Raw genomic sequence first — 23176 nt, forward strand, 5'->3', positions numbered from 1 at the left:
TCCATAGTCTGGACCGCTCAGAGGTATTCACAGAGTTATACAGGGAAGAGGAGAGAGAGGAAGTAGACAGAGGTGGCCAGGAGGGTAAGAGAGAGGAATGAAAAGGAGAGAGACAAGTCCAGCCAGTAATCAGTTCCTTAGGTGTTCTCCACCATCTAGAACACACAGAGAATCACAGAGTTGGATATAGAAGAGATGGGGGGGGGGGGAGACAGAGGCCACCTGGTGGAGAAAATGGAGAGTCCAAAAGGAGGAGAGAGTGGTCAAGCCAGTAATCTCACTGTCAGGTAAAATTGGGTTATGAAATGTACCAGATTGACAACAAAAACCAAAAAGCAAGGATTAAAAACCTAGAGTAGAGGTTGGATTTTCAAAAATACAATATTAAAGAGAAGAAGCAGAAGGAAGAAAGAAAAAGAAAAAAAGAATAATAAGAAAAAAAAAAGAAAAAAAACCCCACATGATTAAAAAAGAAATACCAACAACAACCACGTGAAGACTATATATGGTGTTTGCCTTAAAAAAAGTAGAGTCTTTTTTTTTGAAAAGTAATAGTAAGTTATAGAAATAAAAAGAGAAATAGAAGACTTAACAATTAAAAAAAAAGTTAGAAAAAAAAAGAAAGAAAAAGAAAAAAAGGAATGATTGTAAAAATAGTGAAGATATATCTGGCCCTTCTCTGATGTTATGGGCCGTGTGGGGTCACTTCCAGGGCGGTTCCCTCTGTTTAACTTCTTCTGTTTGCTGGTCCCTTTAGTGTCTGAATTCGGTCCTGACACAGGGGGGCGGTGGTGGACACTTTTTTTTTTTTTTTTTTAGGCTCACTAGTTCAGTCGCGCTGTGGGGAGGGGGGGATGCTGCAAACAAATAGCACTGTTGTGGGCACACAGCGTCTCAGCCCCGCTGGACCTGCCCCCTCCCACAGCGTACAAACCGCTCCGGCTCCACGGTGCTCAGCCGGGAACCATCCGAGGCCGGCCCTAGGCTGCGCGCACCTCCCTGGTCCAAGCCACTCAGGTTTGGCACCCAGGTAGCCCTCAGAGGCACAGACTTGTTTGGGACTGCACTCTGCGCCCCTCCCAGGTCTGAGCAGCTCAGGAGCTTGGCGAGCGCGGTCGCCGCGACTTGTCCCCTTCTCTGTCTCTACTGCTCAGTTTTCTGGGTGTACTTCTGGTGCTCCTTGTGAGGTGGATGGTGACTGTCTAGCACCCCCTGAAGTCTCAGCAAAGAAGCCTGCCTGCAGTTTGTTAGGTAAAGTCTCTCCGGGGCTGCGATTGCCCCTTTCCAGCCCTTACGTCTCTGGCTGCCTGTCCCCGGTGGGGGATGGTCTGCAGCCGGCTATTTCCGTTCCGTCCTTTGTTCTGTGCGCGGTCCTGGCAGGGTCTTATGTTCCAGCTTTTCGCGTGGTAGCTATTCCCCAGTCTGGTTTGCTAGCCCAAGTTCGATCGCTCTGGTTACGCGTGGGGCGTTCCTGCCTGCTTCTTACCGAGCACGGCAGCCCGCGCCTCCCACGCTTCCCTGCCCTGCCCTCACTTGCTAGTGGCGGATGCAGGCATCTGCGTGGCTTTGCATCTGCGTGGCTTTTCCACTGGGGGAGTTACTGTTGGGCTTGTAATCTGTTGGTTTTAATTATTTATTTGTTTTTCCTTTCTGTTATGTTGCCTTCTGTGTTTCCAAGGCTCACCACAGACTCGGCAGGGAGAGTGTTTCCTTGTGTTTGGAAACCTCTCTTCTTAGAATTCCCTTTCTGGGACGGGCTTCCCTTCCCGGGACGGAGCTCCCTCCCCACCTCCTTTGTCTCTTTTCTCGTCTTTTATATTTTTTCCTACCTGTTTTTGAAGACAATGGTCTGCTTTTCTGGTTGCCTGATGTCCTCTGCCTGCATTCAGAGGTTGTTTTGTAGAGTTTGCTCCGTGTTGAAATGATCTTTTGAGGATTTTGTGAGGGAGAAAGTGGTCTTCTCTTCCTATTCCTCCGCCATCTTAGGACCGCCCCCCCTACTTCATGTATTTTTGTACTTCATTTTCCACTTGTGTTTTAGTAGGGCATTTATGTTGATACATACACAATGCTTTCATTGACTTAGTGGCATCTTTTGCACTGTATGTATAATCACAATTTATTATCTATTATTTTGGTAGGCCTTTAGGTTTGCCCAATAATTTCCCCCTTTAGCAGTGCTCTAATTGGTATCTTTTCTCATGTATGCTCTTAGATCTGGAACTGCTCAGTTCTTTAGCATATGTGTCTAGATGTGAAATTAATTAGTCTAAAATAGTGTTTGGGAATCTGTATCATTTAAAGGCTCCCTGGGGCTTTTTTGTGTGTAGTTGGGGCTAAGAACCACTGCTCTAGATTTTATCCTTTTCAGGGATGGTTAAACTATTGCACACTTCTTCACCTTATAAATGTTGAACCAGATATATAAAAATTCTGATTGCTGAGGTTGCTGCCTCAGTGTTCTAGGGCTGACAGATCTTAAGAGCAGCTGTAGATATCTATGAATATGACCTCTCAGGAGGGATACTTAAAGGCAGACTTGTTGCTAGATGATACCTTTGCAATTCATCTGTCACCGTATACGTGTTTTTACTGGTGGAAGGGAAGAACCAACACACATGCTGAACAAGCTCAGCCAAGACTGGGAAGGCAAATGATTCTTAACTTACCTATCACTAGTAATCAGTTGCTAGAATCCCTTTCATTGCTCTCAGCAGAACAATGAGAAGGATTGTGAAGATGCCTAAGGCCTCTGTGGTGGAGACTGCTATGACTGATCAGTGATGTATGCCATGCGCCAGATATAAGTAAGCGGTCAAATAGGTGAGGTGCGTAATCACCAACCTGCCACCAGGCTTTGGCTATCCTCAGTCATCCAAAAAGGCAGATATCTGGTGAGTGGCCCTGTTGTAATTAAAGAGAATATCTAAATGTTGTCAGTGGTCTGATTAAGAGGAAAATTTTGACGAACATTTTTTGAAAGTCTTATTTCTTTCACTCTTTCCAAAAACTTGACCTAAATTATTTTCTGTGCCAATATGTCCTGGCTGATAGGCAAGATGAGCTCTTGGGGCTTCTTAACTGGGGGAGAAAATGTAGGTTTTGGAGTCAAACCTGTGCTGGAGTTCAGATCTGCCATTCTTAGGCTTTAGTTCAGTTCAGTTCAGTTCAGTCGCTCAGTCGTGTCTGACTCTTTGCGACCCCATGAATCGCAGCACACCAGGCCTCCCTGTCCATCACCAACTCCCGGAGTTCACTCAGACTCACGTCCATCGAGTCTGTGATGCCATCCAGCCATCTCATCCTCTGTCGTCCCCTTCTCCTCCTGTCCCCAATCCCTCCCAGCATCAAAGTCTTTTCCAATGAGTCAACTCTTTGCATGAGGTGGCCAAAGTACTGGAGTTTCAGCTTCAGCATCATTCCTTCCAAAGAAATCCCAGGGCTGATCTCCTTCAGAACGGACTGGTTGGATCTCCTTGCAGTCCAAGGGACCCTCAAGAGTCTTCTCCAACACCACAGTTCAAAAGCATCAATTCTTCAGTGCTCAGCCTTCTTCACAGTCCAACTCTCACATCCATACACGACAACTGGAAAAACCATAGCCTTGACTAGATGGGCCTTAGTCAGCAAAGTAATGTCTCTGCTTTTGAATATCCTACCTAGGTTGATCATAACTTTTCTTCCAAGGAGTAAGCGTCTTTTAATTTCATGGCTGCAGTCACCATCTGCCAGTGATTTTGGAGCCCCCCAAAATAAAGTCTGACACTTTCCACTGTTTCCCCATCTATTTCCCATGAAGTGATGGGACTGGATGCCATGATCTTCTGTGGGGGGCGCTCCACAGAAAGAGAGAGGCAGTGGAACTTCCCTCTGCAATGCCGAGGGGTCCCAAGGAGAGGTGAGCCTGCTGTCTGCCAACCCAGCCCCTCGGCGAGCGAGAGACAATCAGACGCGACAGGGGTTCCGTCTAAGCAGTTCCGCTTTACTGTTGCAAGCTCCTGACTTATAAAGGCAAGCAGGGGGTGGTTTGCAAGGGACTTTTCATAGTTGCACCAATCACATTAAAGGTCAAATTGTCACGTCCCATCATTATAATGAGTGTATGGTGATTATGCGCTGTACACGTGTATGGAAATCAAGAGAGCCAATCAAAAGTTTTGACAAACAACTTAAGCCGCACCCTCATCTCTTCCGCCAGGCGCCATCTTAGCTCTAAACCGCAAAGCTAGCCCTTCTTTTTTAAGGTTTCCCATTTAGGGCCCCACACCTCCCCCTTTTTTATTTTATTTAAGCCCTCGAGACATTTGTATTGATATTCTGTAGAGCAAGGTGTAAAGCTGTAGGCGGCCAACCTCCAGCCTCACCAGCCCCTCTCACGGCTGTGCCTGTCTTAGGTTGCCCTCCTCTGAGGGTCTTACCCGTCATTGGCTATCCAGCCACCCCTTGGGGGCTAGGCGGAATCTCTCTAGATGATGGGCATCTAGAATCTTTTATTTATATGTCTTGGTTAATCTCTTGAAGGGCTAAATTAATCCAGGGGGTTTGTGGTTGCCCAACGTGGGGCTCCTTTTCCATGACCTGGGCAAGCATAACTATTTTTTGTTGTAAGCGCCTATTGCGGGCTGTGAGATTTTTTACCTTTAACATTACAACAATCAGAACAACAAAAACAATCAGATAGAAGGCATTTTTAAACCAGGTAAATGGACTTTGTATCCAGTCCCATAGGTCCATTGCTCCCTTTTTCACCTGTTAAGAGTCTCATTCAACACTAGAAAAGCTGTCAGACAAAAGCTGGGGTATCTCACATCACAGTCTATGCGTGCCAGAACACTCAATGTCTCGATCGCTCTGGCGTGGAGATCAAGCTGTTGTTGGAGTCCAGTTATGGCAGATCTCAGGTGTTTGAGCTGGTTTGAAATCTTAGAGCAGAGGCAGTGGATATGTTGTTTATAACCTCAATGGTCTGAGCTTGTTGAACTCCCAGTACGGATGCTGACACTGTTGTACTCTCATGGTTGATGGCCTTGTGTGTCATTAAACCCAGGCTACAAAGATTCTAAAAACTGTTGCACAGCCATGGCAATGACGAAGGTCAGCAAGGAGAGGATAGGTAATCCAACAATAACCAGGAGCAGTGTCCACCCGGGTCGCCGCATCGATGATCTGAAAGGGAAGGAAAGATCGCCTCAGGAACTTTTTGTTCTTGGGCTCAATATGTGAGTGTCTCTTTAATCTGTGTCAGATTTTGAGATTTGACTTCTCTCTTGTGGTGCCAATTTAAGATTTCTTGCTGGCACCCATATAGGGCTGGGGTCCCCAGTGGGGAATATGCATCCGAATCCTCTTCCCATTGTAAGGAGTGGATCGGTCCCCTTCCACTGGCCAGTGATGGGGTCTTTTCCTTTCACTTGTATTTCAGGTTTTATTTCTTAGTTAGACCAATGTTTTTGAAAACATGGTATCGGTTCATTTTTTGAAAAATTTAAAATGTTTAGAGTAAAGAGTGCCATTCCAAGTTGCTGGTGAGGGCTTCCCCCTTTTTCTTTTTGTAATTGAGCCTTTAAATTTTGATGGTGGCGCTCAATTATGGCTTGTCCCTGGGGGTTATGCGGGATTCCAGTGTTATGCCGAATGTGCCATTGTTGGAAGAATTTCTGTAAGCTCTGGCTGATGAAGCAAGGGCCATTATCTGTTTTTATTTGATGGGGAAGGCCCAACGTCGCAAAACATTGTAAAAAATGCTTTTGAGCATGTTTTGCTTTTTGTCCTGTGTGGGCAGTAGCCCAGCAGGCATGAGACTAAGTGTCAATAGACACAAAAACATACTTAAGTTTCCCAAAAGGAGAATAATGGGTCACATCAGTTTGCCACAGCACATTGGGTTTTAGCCCTCGAGGGTTTACTCCTGGGGGCTGTAAAGGCAGTACTTGTAAATAAGGAAGACAGGATTTACAAGTATGTATAATTTTTTTAAATTCTCTAATAGGGATCTGTGGGAACCTTTTATGTAGCCCTCTCCAATTTATATGAGTAAGATCGTGAAGATCATAGGCATCTTGTAAGTTACAAGCTTGGATTGTAAGGGAGGCCGCTCTATCGGCCAGGGAATTTCCCACTGTTTTTCTGATTTTGAATTGGGGGTACCCGTATCAGTGGCATGCTCCTCGCTCCGTGAAAAGCGGAGCTTGAGGCCGAAATGGTCAGACAGAACCCTAAGGGGGGCTCCTTACCGTATCGAACCTCTCGCTGCCTAGCAAGGGTTTGTACTCGATCCCAAGTGTCCCAAGAGAACAGATTGGCCGAAGCAACCCAGAGGGCCAACTGTACAATGGTCCCCCAGACCTTAATGGCCTGAGCGTCAGAAATCTCAAGTCCCCTTCTTATGAGTATATATCTCAGTGCCTTGAGTGCGGGCTCATCAGATTTCCCGATGTTATTTCCCAAGCTGCCAAGAGAGAATAGAAAGAAAAGTCACTGAGGACGACCACCAAAAATCCTACCGGGAGTGGTGGCGGCCAGAAAGTTGGGCTTATGGTATGCTTTTGGAACTGTTTATGTGCCTGCGTCGTTGCACGGAAGTTTTCTTGCTGGGGGCGGGCACCCTAGAGGTTTTTAGCCCGTTCCATGACCCCCTTATCCTGTCACGGGAGTCTTCAAGTGGCAGGCGCCCTAATGGCCTTTAAGTGCCTGACCCATGCCCATGGGGAAGATTTTAGGCCACGTCTTCCGTTAAGAATGATTAAAAGGGAGTTTCACCTGGTCGGGCTCTAGTTACTGAGGCTTACCTGTTGCGGGGCCTTTAAAGTCCGCCAGAGTGTAGCCCTAGCTGGGACTCGTCAATTGCCTCCACAAGTGTTCGCCTGTTCACTGAAACTCCCGAAAAAGGAATTACGGACAGATCAGAAAAGGAGAAGGAAAATAAGTCAGGAGAGTTTTTTTGCCACTTCCCTCAAAATGGAGGGGGCCCACCTTGAAATCAGGCTTACCTCGGGTGATACTCCTCTGAAGGGGAGCGCCGTGCTGCGACCAGCCTAGGGTCCTTCGTCGCTCCTTCTTTCAGAGCCGCACGGTGTCACCACCTCCGTCCGTCTGCTTCGCGCCCCACGTTGGGCACCAGTTTCTGCAGGGGGCGCTCCGCAGAAAGAGAGAGGCAGTGGAACTTCCCTCTGCAAAGCTGAGGGGTCCCGAGGAGAGGTGAGCCTGCTGTCTGCCAACCCAGCCCCTCGGCCAGCGAGAGACAATCAGACGCTACAGGGGTTCCGTCTAAGCAGTTCCGCTTTATTGCTGCAAGCTCCTGACTTATAAAGGCAAGCAGGGGGTGGTTTGCGAGGGACTTTTCACAGTTGCACCAATCACATTAAAGGTCAAATCATCATGTGCCATCATTATAACAGGAGTCTATGGTGATCACACGCTGTCCATGTGTATGGAAATCAAGAGAGCCAATCAAAAGTTTTGACAAACAACTTAAGCTGCACCCTCATCTCTTCTGCCAGGCACCATCTTAGCTCTAAACCGCAAAGCTAGCCCTTCTTTTTTAAGGTTTCCCATTTAGGGCCCCACAATCTTCGTTTTCTGAATGTTGAGCTTTAAGCCAATTTTTCACTCTCCTCTTTCACTTTCATCGAGAGGCTTTTTAGCTCCTCTTCACTTTCTGCCATAAGGGTGGTAAGCCACTGAGATGCCTGTGTCCTAATTCTTCACTGTAAAATGATGGCCAAACCTGTGTTACTGAAAGTCATGAGGATTGTTATAAGTATTTAGCGCTGTCTTAGGCCCAATCGCCAATTAATGGTAATGTTGCTACATTATCCTCATTATATTACTGTCATGATTGTTATTAAAAAGCAAAATAATGATAACAGTGCTACAGTTTACAGATGGGTCTGGTTTAGAAAATTCAGCTCTAGGTAGGTTTAGAAAATATACCTCCAGTTGAAATAACAGACTAGCAACTGATCCCATCAGGACAATTGAAGATGTCTGTGAAGGCAGTAGACACTAAGGGTAAGCAACAAGAATCCCTGTTAAAGTTGTAACAGGAGGTAAACTGCAGGCTGTTCTGAGGCCAAGTGAAGGAGTAACCCCACTTCCATGGAAAACAAAAGGGAAGAAACAGAAAATGGATCCAGTTACTCGGGGTATAATTATGGCAGCTATGAAAATACAAGCCCCACTGCTTTATGTCAGAAGCCTGATGCCTCCTGTGTGTGTGTGTGCACTCATATGCACGCGCACACAGCCTCAGTCATGCCCGACTCTGCAGTCTCATGGACTGTAGCCTGCCACCTTCTGCAAAATGTTTCTGTGTGTCTTTTTGTAGTTAATCAACTCCTCCCACAGTCAGTCCCTAGTAACCAATGAGCAATCTGTTTTTAGATATGTTTTTTTGCCTTTTTACGTCATATAAATGTAATTATAAAGTATATATGTTTTATACTTTCTTTCACTAATGCTTCTAAAATTCATCTTTGTTGCTTATATTGATGCTTTATTTTTATACTAAGTTGTATTCCATTACGTTTGTTATTGTTCAGTCGCTCCGTTGTGTCTGACTCTTTGTCACCCCATGGACTGCAGCGCATTAAGCTTCCCTGTCCTTCACCATCTCCCAGAGCTTGCTCAAACACATGCCCATGGATTCAGTGATGCCATGCAACCGTCTTGCCCTCGGTCACCCACTTCTCCTCCTGCCTTTAATCTTCCCCAGCTTTGGTTATCCATTCACCAGTTGCTTCTGTCATATGATTATTATAAACAAAACTTTTACAAACATCTGTAAGCAGGATTTTGTGGACATGGGTTATCAATTTTCTTGGTTAAAATACTAGAAGTAGGGGTTCTGGGTCACATAGTAAGTGAATTGATAACATTACTGCTGCTGCTGCTGCTAAGTCGCTTCAGTCGTGTCCAACTCTGTGCGACCCCATAGACGGCAGCCCACCAGGCTCCCCCGTCCCTGGGATTCTCCAGGCAAGAACACTGGAGTGGGTTGCCATTTCCTTCTCCAATGCGTGAAAGTGAAAAGTGAAAGTGAAGTCGCTCAGTCGTGTCCGACTCTTAGCGACCCCATGGACTGCAGTCCACCAGGCTCCTCGATCCACGGGATTTTCCAGACAAGAGTACTGGAGTGGGGTGCCATTGCCTCCTCCAGATAACATTACTAGAAACTGCCAAAGACTTTAACCTTTCACATCCCCATCACTAATGTGTCTGAGGCCTCCAGGTGCCCTACATTCTCAATGGCACTTTTTAATTTTAGTCAGTGAGTATGTAGTGGTTTCTCACTGTGATTTTAATTGCAGTTTCTCTGATGACTAGTGATGTTTAGTTTCTTTTCAAATGTTTATTTATCATCTATATGTCTTCTTTGGTAAAGGGTCTGTTCAAGCTTTTACCAATTTTTTATTAGTTTCCTTGTCTTACTGAATTTTGAGAGGTTTTTTAATATTCTCAACACAAGCCATTATCAGATATATATCACTTATCTTTAATTTTCTTAATATCTTTCCAAGAAGAGATGACTTTTGACATAGTTCCATTATCAATTCTCTTTTGTTATGGTCTGTGCTCTCTGTAGCTTATTTAAGAAATCTTTACCTAACTCAACATCAGAAAGATTTTCTCCTACATCTTCTAGAAGTTTTTATATGTGTAACGCTGACATTTAGATACAGACCATTTCGAGTTAATTTTACACATGGTGCAAAAAAAGGTCAAGGTTACTTACTTATCTAGCATATAAATGGCCAATGATTCCAGCACCCATTGCTGAAAAGATTATCTTTTACATACTGACTTACTCTGGCACTTTGGTTGAAAATCAATAACCATATATATGTGTGGTCTGTTTCTGAACTCTTGATTTTATTCCCTTGATCTATGTCTCTCTTTTAGTCAGTACTACACCATCTTGATTACTCTATCTTTAGAGTAAGTCTTCAAGTGGGTAATGTGACTACTTCAACTATATTCTTCTTATTCAGAATTACCTGTTTCAATGATTTTAGTTCCTTTGCTTTTCGACAGATATTTTAGAATTTCCCTGTCAATTTCTACACAAAAAATCATGCTAGGATATTGATTGGGATTGCATTGAATGTGTAAATCAATTTGAGATAAATTGATATCCAAATTTTCCAATCCATGAGCACAGTTGTATCTATCCATTTAAAATATTTCTCCCATCAACATTTTGTCATTGTGAGCATTTCAATCTTTTGCATCTAAATAGTTCATGTTTTTAATGCTATTATACTAAAGAGTCTGAAATGCAGTTCAGTTCAGTTCAGTCGCTCAGTAGTGTCCGACTTTTTGTGACCCCATGAATCGCAGCACGCCAGGCCTCCCTGTCCATCACCAACTCCCGGAGTTCACCCAAACTCATGTGCATCAGGTCAGTGATGCCATCCAGCCATCTCATCCTCTGTCGTCCCCTTCTCCTCCTGCCCCCAATCCCTCCCAGAATCAGGGTCTTTTCCAATGAGTCAACTCTTCGGATGAGGTAGCCAAAGAATTGGAGTTTCAGCTTCAGCATCAGTCCTTCCAATGAACACCCAGGACTGATCTCCTTTAGGATGGACTGGTTGGATCTCCTTGTAGTCCAAGGGACTGTCAAGAGTCTTCTCCAACACCACAGTTCAAAAACATCAATTCATTGGTGCTCAGCTTTCTTCACAGTTCAACTCTCACATCCATACATGACCACTGGAAAAACCATAGCCTGGACTAGACAGAACTTTGTTGGCCAAGTAATGTCTCTGCTTTTCAATATGCTATCTAGGTTGGTCATAACTTCCAAGGAGTAAGCAACTTTTATTTTCATGGCAGCAATCACTATCTGCAGTGATTTTGGAGCCCAAGAAAATAAAGTCTGACACTGTTTCCACTGTTTCCCCAATTTCCCATGAAGTGATGGGACCAGATGCCATGATCCTCGTTTTCTGAATGTTGAGCTTTAAGCCAACTTTTTCACTCTCCTCTTTCACTTTCATCAAGAGGCTTTTTAGTTCCTCTTCACTTTCTGCCATAAGGGTGGTGTCATCTCATATCTGAGGTTATTGAGATTTCTCCTGGCAATCTTGATTCCAGCTTGTGCTTCTTCCAGCCCAGCATTTCTCATGATGTACTCTGCATAGAAGTTAAATAAGCAGGGTGACAATATACAGCCTTGACGTACTCTTTTTCCTATTTGGAACCAGTCTGTTGTTCCATGTCCAGTTCTAACTGTTGCTTCCTGACCTGCATATAGGTTTCTCAAGAGGCAGTTCAGGTGGTCTGGTATTCCCATCTCTTTCAGAATTTTCCACAGTTATTGTGATCCACACAGTCAAAGGCTTTGGCATAGTCAATAAAGCAGAAATAGATGTTTTCTGGAACTCTCTTGCCTTTTTGATGATCCAGCAGATGTTGGCAATTTGATCTCTGGTTCCTCTGCCTTTTCTAAAACCAGCTTGAACATCTGGAAGTTCATGGTTCACGTATTGCTGAAGCAGTACTTGGGTACCATCTCAAAAGTGATAGAATGATCTCAATTCATTTCCAGGGCAAACCATTGAACATCCCAGTAATCCAAGTCTATGCCCCAACCACTGATGGCAAAGAAGCTGAAGTTTACTGGTTCTATGAAGACCCACAACACCTTCTAGAACTAACATCAAAAAAAGATGTCCTTTTCATCATAGGGGGTTAGAATGCAAAAGTAGGAAGTCAAGAGATACCTAGAATAACAGGCAAGTTTGGCCCTGGAGTACAGAATGAAGCAGGACAAAGGCTAACCGTTTCGTCAAGAGAACTCACTGGTCATGGACAACACCCATTTCCAACAACTCAAGAGATGACTTTATACATGGTCATGACCAGATGATAAATATAGAAATCATATTGATTATATTCTTTGCAGCAAAAGATGGAGAAGTATACAGTCAGCAAAAACAAGACCTGGAGCTGACTGTTGCTCAGATCATGAGCTCCTTATTGCAAAATTCAGGCTTAAATTGAAGAAAGTAGGAAAAATCACTCAGCCATTCAGGTTTGACCTAAAGCAAATCCCTTATGTGTTTTTGAGTTGCATATGTATGATTGCATATATCAGGAATTTGTTTTAATTTATTTTAATCAGTGAGTAGCATTCCATTGTATGAATACATTATTTTTAGTTATTTTTATCCAGTCATCAACTGGTAGATATACACATAGTTTCAATTTTTGGCTGTTATGAATAATATCACTATACAGGTTTTCTTATAGATATATCTTTTTCTTGGGCAAGCACTTAGAAGTAAAATTACTGAGTTCTATATATGATAAGTATATGTTTAATTTTAAAAAACTGCCAAACTGTTTTCCAAAGCATATATACCATTTTTATCCCTACTAGCAATGAACAGGGGTCCAGTTTGTCTATATCCTCATCAAAGCTTAGTAATTTCATACTTTTTGGTTTGGGCCATTCTAGTGGCCATATAGTGATAGCTTTGGATTTAAACTGGCATTTATTTATGACTAATGCAAGGAGATCCAACCAATCCATTCTGAAGGAGATCAGCCCTGGGATTTCTTTGGAAGGAATGATGCTAAAACTGAAACTCTAGTACTTTGGCCACCTCATGTGAAGAGTTGACTCATTGGAAAAGACTCTGATGCTGGGAGGGATTGGAGGCAGGAGGAGAAGAGGACGACAGAGGATGAGATGGCTGGGTGGCATCACGGACTCGATGGACGTGAGTCTGAGTGAACTCCGGGAGTTGTTGATGGACAGGGAGGCCTGGCGTGCTGTGATTCATGGGGTCACAAAGAGTTGGACATGACTGAGCGACTGAACTTAACTGAATGATTTTTTGCATCTTTCCATGTGTCTGCTTATTATTTGTATCTCTTTCTGTATCTTCTTTGATGAAGTATCTCTTAAGGTCTTTTGCTTATCTTTAATTTGGCTGTTAGTCTTTTAATTGTGAAGTGGTACAATTAAAAAAAAAATCCTGGATACAAGTTCTTTTTCTGGATTTTACCTGTTGTTAATCCCTCCAATGCCTTTCATTTTAGATATTGTATTTTTTAGCCCTAGAAATTCCATTTGATTCTTTCTGTATCTTCATTTTTTCCTACCTCTTTTAAATTTCAAGTATGTTTATAATAGCTATTTTAACATCATTGTCTGTTAATTTTATCATCTCTACCATTTCTGGGTCTGTTTCTATTGATTTTACTTTTTTCTATTTTATAAATCATATTTTCAGGCTTTTTTTGTTCCTGATGACTTTTTCTTAGATGACAATCATTCTGAAGGGGTTCCTAGGTGGCACAGTGGTAAAATATATATATATATATATATATATATATATATATATATATATCTGCCTGCAATGTGGGAGACTCAGGTTCAATTCCTGGGTCAGGAAGATCCCCTGGAAGAGAAAATGGCAATCCACTCTAGTGTTCTTACCTGGACAATCCCACAGATAGAGGAGCCTGGTGTGCTACGGTCCATGGGGTCACAAAGAGTCAGACATAACAGAGTGCGCACACACAATGCCAGTCTTGTGAAACTGAAATTGTTGAGTGCTCATGTTGTAGATTTGTTTCAAGAGTATGAACTTTGTCCTGTCTCACAGTTAAGTTACATGAACTCAGTTGAATTCTTTTGAGATTTGTTTTAAGCTTTGCTTAGGTAAACCCTCTTTGTAGTGTTGTTAGCTCTATTATAAAACCAATGCTCTTCTGAGGTTTTTACCCAGTGGCCTGTGTATTATGAGGGACTTCACTGTGGCCAGTGGAAACACTGAATTCCAGTGTGAACTCTAGGAATTAGGGCTATTCTACTGCTCTCTGGTGGGTCTTCCCTCAGCCTCATATAGTCCTCTCTTACAAACTCTCAGCCAGAAACTCAGAGGAGCCTCTCTGTAGATTCTTAGAATCAGAAACTCTCTTCTTTCAGCAGCTACTTGTCAAGTGTACAGTCTTACAACTTGAGACTCACTGGCCTCTCTAATCTTTGTCTCTTCAACTTAGAGAGAATGCTTAGTTATCCTCCCTGTACTTCAGCTTGGAAAATGTCTCTAGGCAGTAAGAGCAAACTTGTACAACTCATCTAATTTGTTTCTCATTTCAGGGAGCACAGTCATGCACTTCCAATTTTCCAGTGTTTAAAATCCATCTTTTTCATACATTGTGCCCAGTTTTCTATGTGTTTAAGAAGGGAGAGATCTTTGCTAGAAGCTTTGGATGAGAAGAGGGATATGATCTTACACATATTTTAACATTATGAGACTGATGGGTTAGAAGTTGTTTACAGAAAGTAGAGAATGATGGAAGCTAGGATGTAGGAGGCTATTACTATAATCCAGGCCAGACGTGACAGTCACTTGTGGGAACAGTAGGCATGAAGCAAAATGGTAGAATTTTGAACTTGAAGAAACAGTAAACAGGATTTGCTGATTGTTTGGATGTTGAGCATAAAAGGAAGAGAGCAGTGAAGAATAATTTTGGCTTAAGTAACTAGAAGAATGGGGAGGTCAGTTTCAGTAGAACGTTGGGAAGAAATTCTGAAAGAGATGGATTGAAGAAAGAATGGTAAAGAGGATTCAGAAACACCCCTGAGGATACAGAACTCTCTCAAGGAGTGTAGTCAATCACATTCCATCTCTCAAGGAGCTCACAGTCTAACTGGGCATGAAGGGAGAAGTGTAAAGAGAAAATTACATTAGAGTAAGGTGTACAGTAATAGAAATTTCTATAGCCAGAGATCAAATGAAGAAGTCTCTAATATTTGTTATTGTTGTTCAGTCACGAAATCATGTCCGACTCTTTGTAACTGCGTGGACTGCAGCACACCAGGCTTCCCTGTTGTTCACTATCTCCGAGAGTTTGTTCTAACTCATGTCCATTGATTCGGTGATGCCATCCAATCATCTCATCCTCTGCCGCCCCCTTCTCCTCCTGCCAATATACAATATTTCACAGAGGTGGTGAGGCTTGAGTTGCATGAAGAAGGACCAGGAAAATTTCACCAGAGGGAAGACGTGGGCAAGGGCATTGCAGAAAGAAGGAAGAGCATGAGATAAGATGACAAATGGCAAACACTTCAGTGCATTCAGGGGACATTAATTTTCTATGGCTCAGCCTAAGGTGGGAATGGGGATTTGTGAAGGAAGGCAATGCCAAAGAATGTTCAGACTACAGCACAGTTGCACTCATCTCACATGCTAGCAAAGTAATGCTCAAAATTCTCCAAGCAAGGCTTCAACAGTACATGAACTGTGAACTCCCAGATGTTCAAGCTAGATTTCGAAAAGGCAGACAAACCAGAGATCAAATTGCTAATATCCACTGGATCATAGAAATAGCAAGAGAGTTCCAGAAAAACATCTACTTCTGCTTTATTGACTATGCCAAAGCCTTTGACTGTGTGGATCACAATAAACTGTGGAAAATTCTGAAAGAGATAGGAATACCAGACCATCTTACCTGCCTCCTGAGAAATCTATATGCAGGTCAAGAAGCAACAGTTAGAACTGGACATGGAACAACAGACTGGTTCCAGATTGGGAAAGGAGTACATCAAGACTGTATATTGTCACCCTGCTTGTTTAATTTATATGCAGAGTACATCATGAGAAATGCTGGGCTGGATGAAACACAAGCTGGAATCAAGATTGCAGGGAGAAATATCAATAACCTCAGATATGCAGATGACATCACCCTTATGGTAGAAAGTGAAGAAGAACTAAAGAAGCTCTTGATGAAAGTGAAAGAGGAGAGTGAAAAAGTTAGCTTAAAATTCAATATTCAGAAAACTTAAGTTCATGGCATCCAGTCTCATCACTTCATGGCAAATTGATGGAGAAACAATAGAAACAGTGAGAGGCCTTATTTTCTTGGGCTCCCAAATCACTGCAGATGGTGACGGCAGCCATGAAATTAAAAGACGATTGCTCCTTGGAAGAAAAGCTATGACCAAACTAGACAGCATATTAAAAAGCAGAGACATTACTTTGCCAGCAAAGGTCTGTCTAGTCAAAGCTGTGGTTTCTCCAGTAGTCATGTATGGATGTGAGAGTTGGACTATAAAGAAAGCTGAGCACAGAAGAATTGATGCTTTTGAACTGTGTTGGAGAAGACTCTTGAGAGTCCCTTGGGCTGCAAGGAGATCCAACCAGTCCATCCTAAAGGAAATCAGTCCTGAATATTCATTGGAAAGACTGATGCTGAAACTCCAATATTTTGGCCACCTGATGCGAAGAACTGACTCACTGGAAAAGACCCTGATGCTGGGAAAGATTGAAGGCAGGAGGAGAAGGAGACGACAGAGGATGAGATGGCTGGATGGCATCACCGACTCAATGGACATGAGTTTGAGCAAGCTCTGGGGGTTGGTGATGGACAGGGAAAAGCCTGGCATGCTGCAGTCCATGGGGTCACAAAGAGCCACTCATGACTTGAGCGACTGAACTGAAGCAAGATAAAAAGGCAGTGAAAAGGTTTGTTGATAAAGACCCTTCTTTACCATGTATATACCTTAGACTTTAGTCTCTAAGTAATGGAAATGCCTCTAAGCTCTGGAATGTGACTGGAGGAATTGAATAGGAGAGCTGGTTAAAGGGCCTGAGTAAGAAACCATTGAGGCTTGAACGAAGCCAAGGAGATAGTGTTGGGGGTAGGATCTCACCAAGACTTTAGTTGAGGAATTGAGAGGTTTTGGTGAGCTGATAGATGGAGTGAATTAAGAGGGAAAAGAGGAAGGAGTTGAAGATGACATTTAGGTTTTTGGCCTGGCCATTTGAGGAGATGATGGTGCTACTAGCTAAACTTGGGAAAACAGATATTTGTACAATAAAATATTTTACATGCCTTCCCCAGGAGTGAGAATTCAGTCAATGAGTGCTGACTCTAAGGGTAGGTTAGAGGGCTTTAATCTCCCACGCTGGTGGTCTTCATCATGTCTCCTCCCTGCCCACCAGCAGCGTCAAAAAACCTAAAGGCTGTGGGAAAACATGATGTTGCCTATACGACAGCTTTAATGCAGTTCCCTTAACTAGTTTGCCTTTTATCAGCCCCTGAGGCTTCCCTGGTGGTTCAGACAGTAAAAAAATCTGCCTGCAATGCAGACCAGGGTTCAATCCCTGGATGAGGAAGATCGCCTGGAGAAGGAAATGGCAACCTACTCCAGTATTCTTGCCTGGAGAATTCCATGGACAGAGGAGCCTGGTGGGCTACAGTCTATGGGGTCGCAAAGAGTCAGACAGAACTGAGTGACTAACAGTTGTATATAAACACCCCTGGAACTGCAATAGATTCTGTATCAGATCAGGTTAGTCTAAGAGCTTACGTTTCTCATCATACACACAAGTGACAGAGGTAAGATCACTCATTGTTGTACTTTGCATAGACTGGTGTCAATGCAACAGTGAGGGAGAAATAACTCTGATCTTCCCAGAACAGGTCTCCCTCATGCTCTAGGATCTAACTATAGTGCCCTTTTTGTTCCTCCAACCAGTCATGCCATACTGCAGGGCCTTTACGTGCCCTATTTTGTGTCTTGGGATAGTGACCTGCCCTATTCCATAACTTATTATATCATAGCAAGACTCTTCTTGTCTTTTGAGTCTCTTTCCCTAACCACTTTTTGGAACATCTGTTAACTTCAATTGGTCTTTATCATGTCACATTATTACTTTTCTTCCTAACATCTTGTAATCTGTAGTTATCTACTTTCTTGTTTAGTTGATTATTTTACATCTGTTGCCCATACAAGACTTTATATTTACTTTGTCTTCACTATAAGATGATTAATATTACCTGTACCTTGAGTGTACTCAGGAAAGATATGTTATATGAATAAGAAGGAAAATGAAGATAATGAGGGTGTTTATTAAAAAGCATTTTATCTATGAGCTGACAGAAAATATGATTTCAGGATGGGAGGAATTCCCTGTTGTTTTTGAAACTGTAACACACACAGGTAGTAGCTTTCGCTAAGATTGGTCCTATGTGATTGTGCAAACAAAGTTGCCAAGATTACACTGGTGTTTCAGCCTGGGTAATTAATGCTAATGGATGAAATAAACAACCCCAAGATCTCAGTAAGAGTGCAGGTTTTTCTCATGTTACAGAGTGTTTGATCACTGTTTTCTATGTGGTAAGTTAGGGACTCCAGCGTCTTCTTTTTTGTGGCTCTCCTACTCTTTCAGTGATACTTTGGGATCCTTCGTTGAATCCCCTCTATTATACCCAGCTAACAGTCGGAAGGAAGTCTTACATGGTTATATAAGAGATTCCAAAGACCAGCTGTGCAAGTGGTATGCATCACTTTTGCACACATTCTATTTGGTCAGAATGAGGCACATGGCCCCCATGTAACTGCAAAGGAAACTGGGAAATGTAGTCTTCCTGTGTGTCCAGGAAAAAGAAACTGGATCTGTGAGCATGGAGCCAGCCTCTGCTACAGCAGGGGACTTCAGTTGGTTACCATGAAGATTATATAGTTAATATATGCAAAATACTCAGAATAGTGCCCAGTGCATTAGGGACATCCATGATTCCAGGTAAGTTGCAAGAAGAGTTTCTCTGTTTGTACTAATTACTGTTTGCTAAACAAAGCTAGTATTCTGAAAGTTTCTGCAAGCCCAACAGCTGGCTAGAGAGTTTCGTGAGCCCCAGTGCCCAAGGAGGCCAGCCAGACATGCAGATGTCACCGCCAAGTCTGTGCGGCACATCCTCGTGCTTTTGTTTAATTTGGTTCCCTGGGTGGGATAAGTTTTATGAGCAGGTGTTCTGGTTAATTAGGTGATTAATACTCCTCAAATTGAAGAGCCATTTCCCCAGTGACAGTTCTTGCTCTGCTCAAATATGAGATAAATCTTCATTGATAGTTTGAAGAGGAAACTGACCGAGCTCACCAACCTGCCAGGCCTCTCAGGGCATCTCCCTGGCTGACCCCAACAGCTGGCTGAGTCACCATCTAAACACACCAATTCAGGGAGACCAAAGTGCCCCGGATCATCCGGCCTCCTCTCAGACCAGGCAAAGCGGGCCTGGAGCCACAGTAAAGGTTCCCTTCTGGGGATTCCAGTCTGTATCGTTGCTCAAAGTCAGAGTCATTGTCTCTACACAGAGCCCTCCAACTTCTCTGGCAAGGTGACCAAGCCCCTCCAAAGGCAAGTCAGGCATCCAAGTTCTTTCTCTCAAGTTTTGTCTCAGATCAATAGAAATATGTCTCCACATCCTCATACACCACGTTCCCAGAGCCCTCTCACCAACCCCACACACCATTCTATTTCTGCCTTTTTGCCTTTGCTTCCCTCAGTGCAAAGACTCTTTTCCCTCTCATTGATTTCATCAAATGTATGCATCCTTCAAAAGCCAAATGGTATCCCTCAGCCCTCCTGATTCAGCTTGAAGTGCTTTTTTCCTCTTTAGAATTTTCATAGCAATTACTATATGACCATGCCAATTAGCATTTAATTATATGCCCTATCTTTTCTTTCACATATCTTAATTTTGCCTTCCTAATTGGATTGTTGGCAGCTGTGGTCTATGTCTTCTCTTAGGCATGTAGGAAGGTTCCAATAATTGGTTGTTTGATTGCGTAAATTAAGCTAGATGCCATTCACCCTTCTAGAAAATGGTTCAGATCCATTCGATTATACCGGCTTGAGCCACACAACTGAAAGCATGACCACTTACTCGTGTTCATCATGTGTTCCAGCTTTGTAATCACAGAGGGACTAGGTCTCTTTCTCCAGTTCTAGTTACAAAAATCCTAGGAAAGACTCTGATTTGCTCATTTCAGTCATTTGCTGAACCCCTAAAAAATCTGTCTTGAGGGAAATAAGATTATGTAAGAGCAAGAAAGTTCTGAGCCACATTCACAATAGTTGGAGTAAAGAGTAGCAGTCGTCCACTGTAGGTTTACCTGGACTTTGGAAGATTCTGTTCATCTTCTTCTCCAAAATATATTATTTTAAAACTAGGTATTCATCATTAAGTATTTATCTTATCAGAATGGATCCTGCTTCTTGGGGAGACAACAGATTAACTGTCAATAAGCCCTTACTGTTCGTGCTTTCTCAGAGAAGAGAGAAAGACGACTTTGCATTGAAAAAAAAGGTAACAGAATTGGGTGACAGTGGGCAGAGAATGAGGTGGACAACCCATTAGACAGTGGCTAGCATAATGTTAAGTTTTAATGGAGTAGGAGAAAATGTATCAGAACGAGAGAGAATATATATAGTTAGCAAAGAAACCTCCCAGGAATTCTAGAAGAATGTAACCTCTTCCTCCCCCCAAGATCAAGCGGTGTTAATTAAAATAAGTAAAACTATGACAGGAGAATAGGGAGATTGGAAAGATCATTCATTCATGGACCCATTCATTTATTCATTCATCAGTCATCAAAGATTTATTTGTACCTCTAGGCATCAAGCATGCAAAAATGGATTAGCCGTCTCTGAATGTCTGAAAATTTTTATGATAAAATGTTGGAACAAATGGATTATATATGGTGACTGCCCTAGAGAATCTAATAGTCTGGCTCAGCAAGATCTCCTAGAGAAATCAACAGTTAAACCGACGCTGGGAGACTCCGATAGGGAAGAGCAGGGTAGCATGTTCCAGGAGGGGTGTTGGGAGGGTGTGGGGGAGTGGTGGGAGATGAGGCGGCAAAGACAGAGTTCAAGATTGCTCTGTCAGATTTGCTAGAAAGGTCCCTTGATCGTCAGAGCAAAAGATGGAGTGGGAGTGCGAGGGACAAACAAAATTAGAGAGCTGATATGGGGGCCAGTGTGAACGACTAAAAGCTGGTTTTCATAACTGGGAACGAGGATAGGAGCACCAAAGATGAAGAGGGGACAGATTCAGAAAATAATCACAGGGAGAATCAACAGGGCTCCGGCACTGAATGGCTGTGGTGTGAGGCAGAGACAAGGTGCTCTGGTTCTGCTTTGCCTTCCCCTCCGTTTTTAGCCAACAGCTCCCTGAGGCTCCTTTGGCTGCACCACTTCTACCTGCCTAGCTGAGTGTAGTTTGCAAAGAACCTTCGCCCATGGGCTCTTGTCTTCTTTGACCAAGAGGGTGATCATGTGATGTCAGCAGGCCAACCAATCTCTTGCTCCTGGCTGATTGGAAGTCTTAGGTGCTTGGCACCTAGTTCTTGCCCTGGTTCTTGTCTTTTCTGAAACCCCCCGTCTTTAATTTGCTCCTTCCATTTTTACATTACCCCAAACCTTAAAAATTCATTGCTTTACTCCAGTTAGTTATTGCTGCAACCAGAAGACCTGCCGTGATTAAAATGGCCTTACATTGAGACAGAAAACGGATTAGAAGAGAAAGGCTGAGGTGGCTTTTCCTGGGGGAATGGGTGGGTAGTTTGCTTTTGAGAAGGCCACGGAAAAGTAAAGGGAACATTTTTTTGATTTGAAAGAAGATCCAAAAATCCCCGGAGACTTGTGTAGCAGTCTGAAAATCATTCCACAGAGTATAAAAGTCATCTCTGGAACTTAGACATAAAGTCCTACCCAATAGCCTGACCTCATAAGGACTTAGACTTCTTTACACAGAGTAATTCTTCCATGGGGAGGCTGACACATTCTGCAGATTCCTTGGAATCAGTGGAGCAGGGGAGTGGGTGGAGCCCCATATTGGGCATGGGGAGCATGGGATCTGGCTCTGGCTGGCTTATTGATGTACTGCGTGACCTTGTACTGGTGCCTTTCCCTCTCTGAGACTTAATTTCCATGTTATTAGATGTAAGGGTGGAATTTTATTGGGGGTTCTCCAAAAATTTCAAAAGAATATCAAGTTTACATGCAAAAGGGCCAGTGACACTGGGAAACTGAATTTAATGATACTTAAACACTGTTTATTTATATTTATTTGGCTGTGCCAGGCCTGGGTTGAAGCACGTGGGCTCGTTTTCACTGTGGCGTGCAGACTCTTAGTTGTGGCATGCAGGATCTATTTCCCTGACCAGGGATTGAACCTGTGCCCCTGTTTTCGGAGGACAGAGTCTTAGCCACTGAATCATTAGAGAAATCCCTGGAATTGAATAAACTTTAAACCATTTTATTTTAGAACTCTTAAATACTCTTTAATACACTTATCTGTGATGCCATCACCAGGAGAGGTGAAAGTGAGCAGCATTCCTTCCTTTATTTTTGCCCAAGGGAACTTCCACCCATGAGAAAACATGTGGAAGCAGCAATCATCAGAACACACTGCAGCGACGGTGGATTAGGTGGCGTCTAAGGTTGTTCCGGCCCACACACCCCGCGGTTCTGCGTAGCCAGGGTCCCGTGTGCCTCCTGTTTCTCCCACCTCCCCTTTCTTGGGTTTGACTGACTCTGGGCGCTGTTCTAAGGTAGCTCTCCCAGGGAAGAGCAAACTTGAATGCCTATAAAGTCACTTAAAGATCTAGTCAGGCTCCTGAACTCCCCTCCCAGCAGCTTAAATGGAAAACACCCCACCCACCCCAACACACACACACACACGCACACACGCACACACTCACACACACATACACTGTGCTTAGAGCCCAGCCTGAAGGGATTGCAAAACATGCTCTAGTATGCATTTGAGAAAACAAAGAAAACCCTACTCCTTTCTGTTCCAGACAGTCTGAGACACTTGTGTGCCCTTGGGCCTTTGCCCAGTTCTCCCATCTGCCTCAGTCCTGGTACTAAATTGGTTCAAGGTTTGGGAGGAAAGCTTCAGAGGAAAGGATGTTTAGAGTTCTTAAATGCTGAAGTCACCCGTCGACCCTCTATGGCCACCAGAGGGCGATGACAACAGCATCTGTGCTGAAAGCTGCTCCCAAGAATAACAGCAGTAAATTGCACCTAATGTGGTTATGAATGATGGAGGGGCTGAAGTGTGTGCGTGAGTGCCTGTGTGTGTACATGTACATACAATTGGGTGCCTGGGGCTAAACCTTTGAAAATCTGCTAAATACAATAAAATAAAATCTGCACCTCTACTATATATTCACAGGATATAGTCCAAGCAGTTGAAAGTTCCCTTGAAGGAAAATGCAATAGAAGGAATCAGAGTAGCGTTTATGTGAAAGAAAATGGAAGAACTGTCCAGAGCGTAGTTGTTGTTGGCACAGTGTATGTGGGAGCATGCATGCACACGTGTGTTATATGACTGAGTGTGAATGTGTATGAGTATCTGCACATGT

This window comes from Oryx dammah, unplaced genomic scaffold (assembly GCF_014754425.2).
Source record: "Oryx dammah isolate SB20612 unplaced genomic scaffold, SCBI_Odam_1.1 HiC_scaffold_20, whole genome shotgun sequence".
Classification (NCBI taxonomy): Eukaryota; Metazoa; Chordata; class Mammalia; order Artiodactyla; family Bovidae; genus Oryx; species Oryx dammah.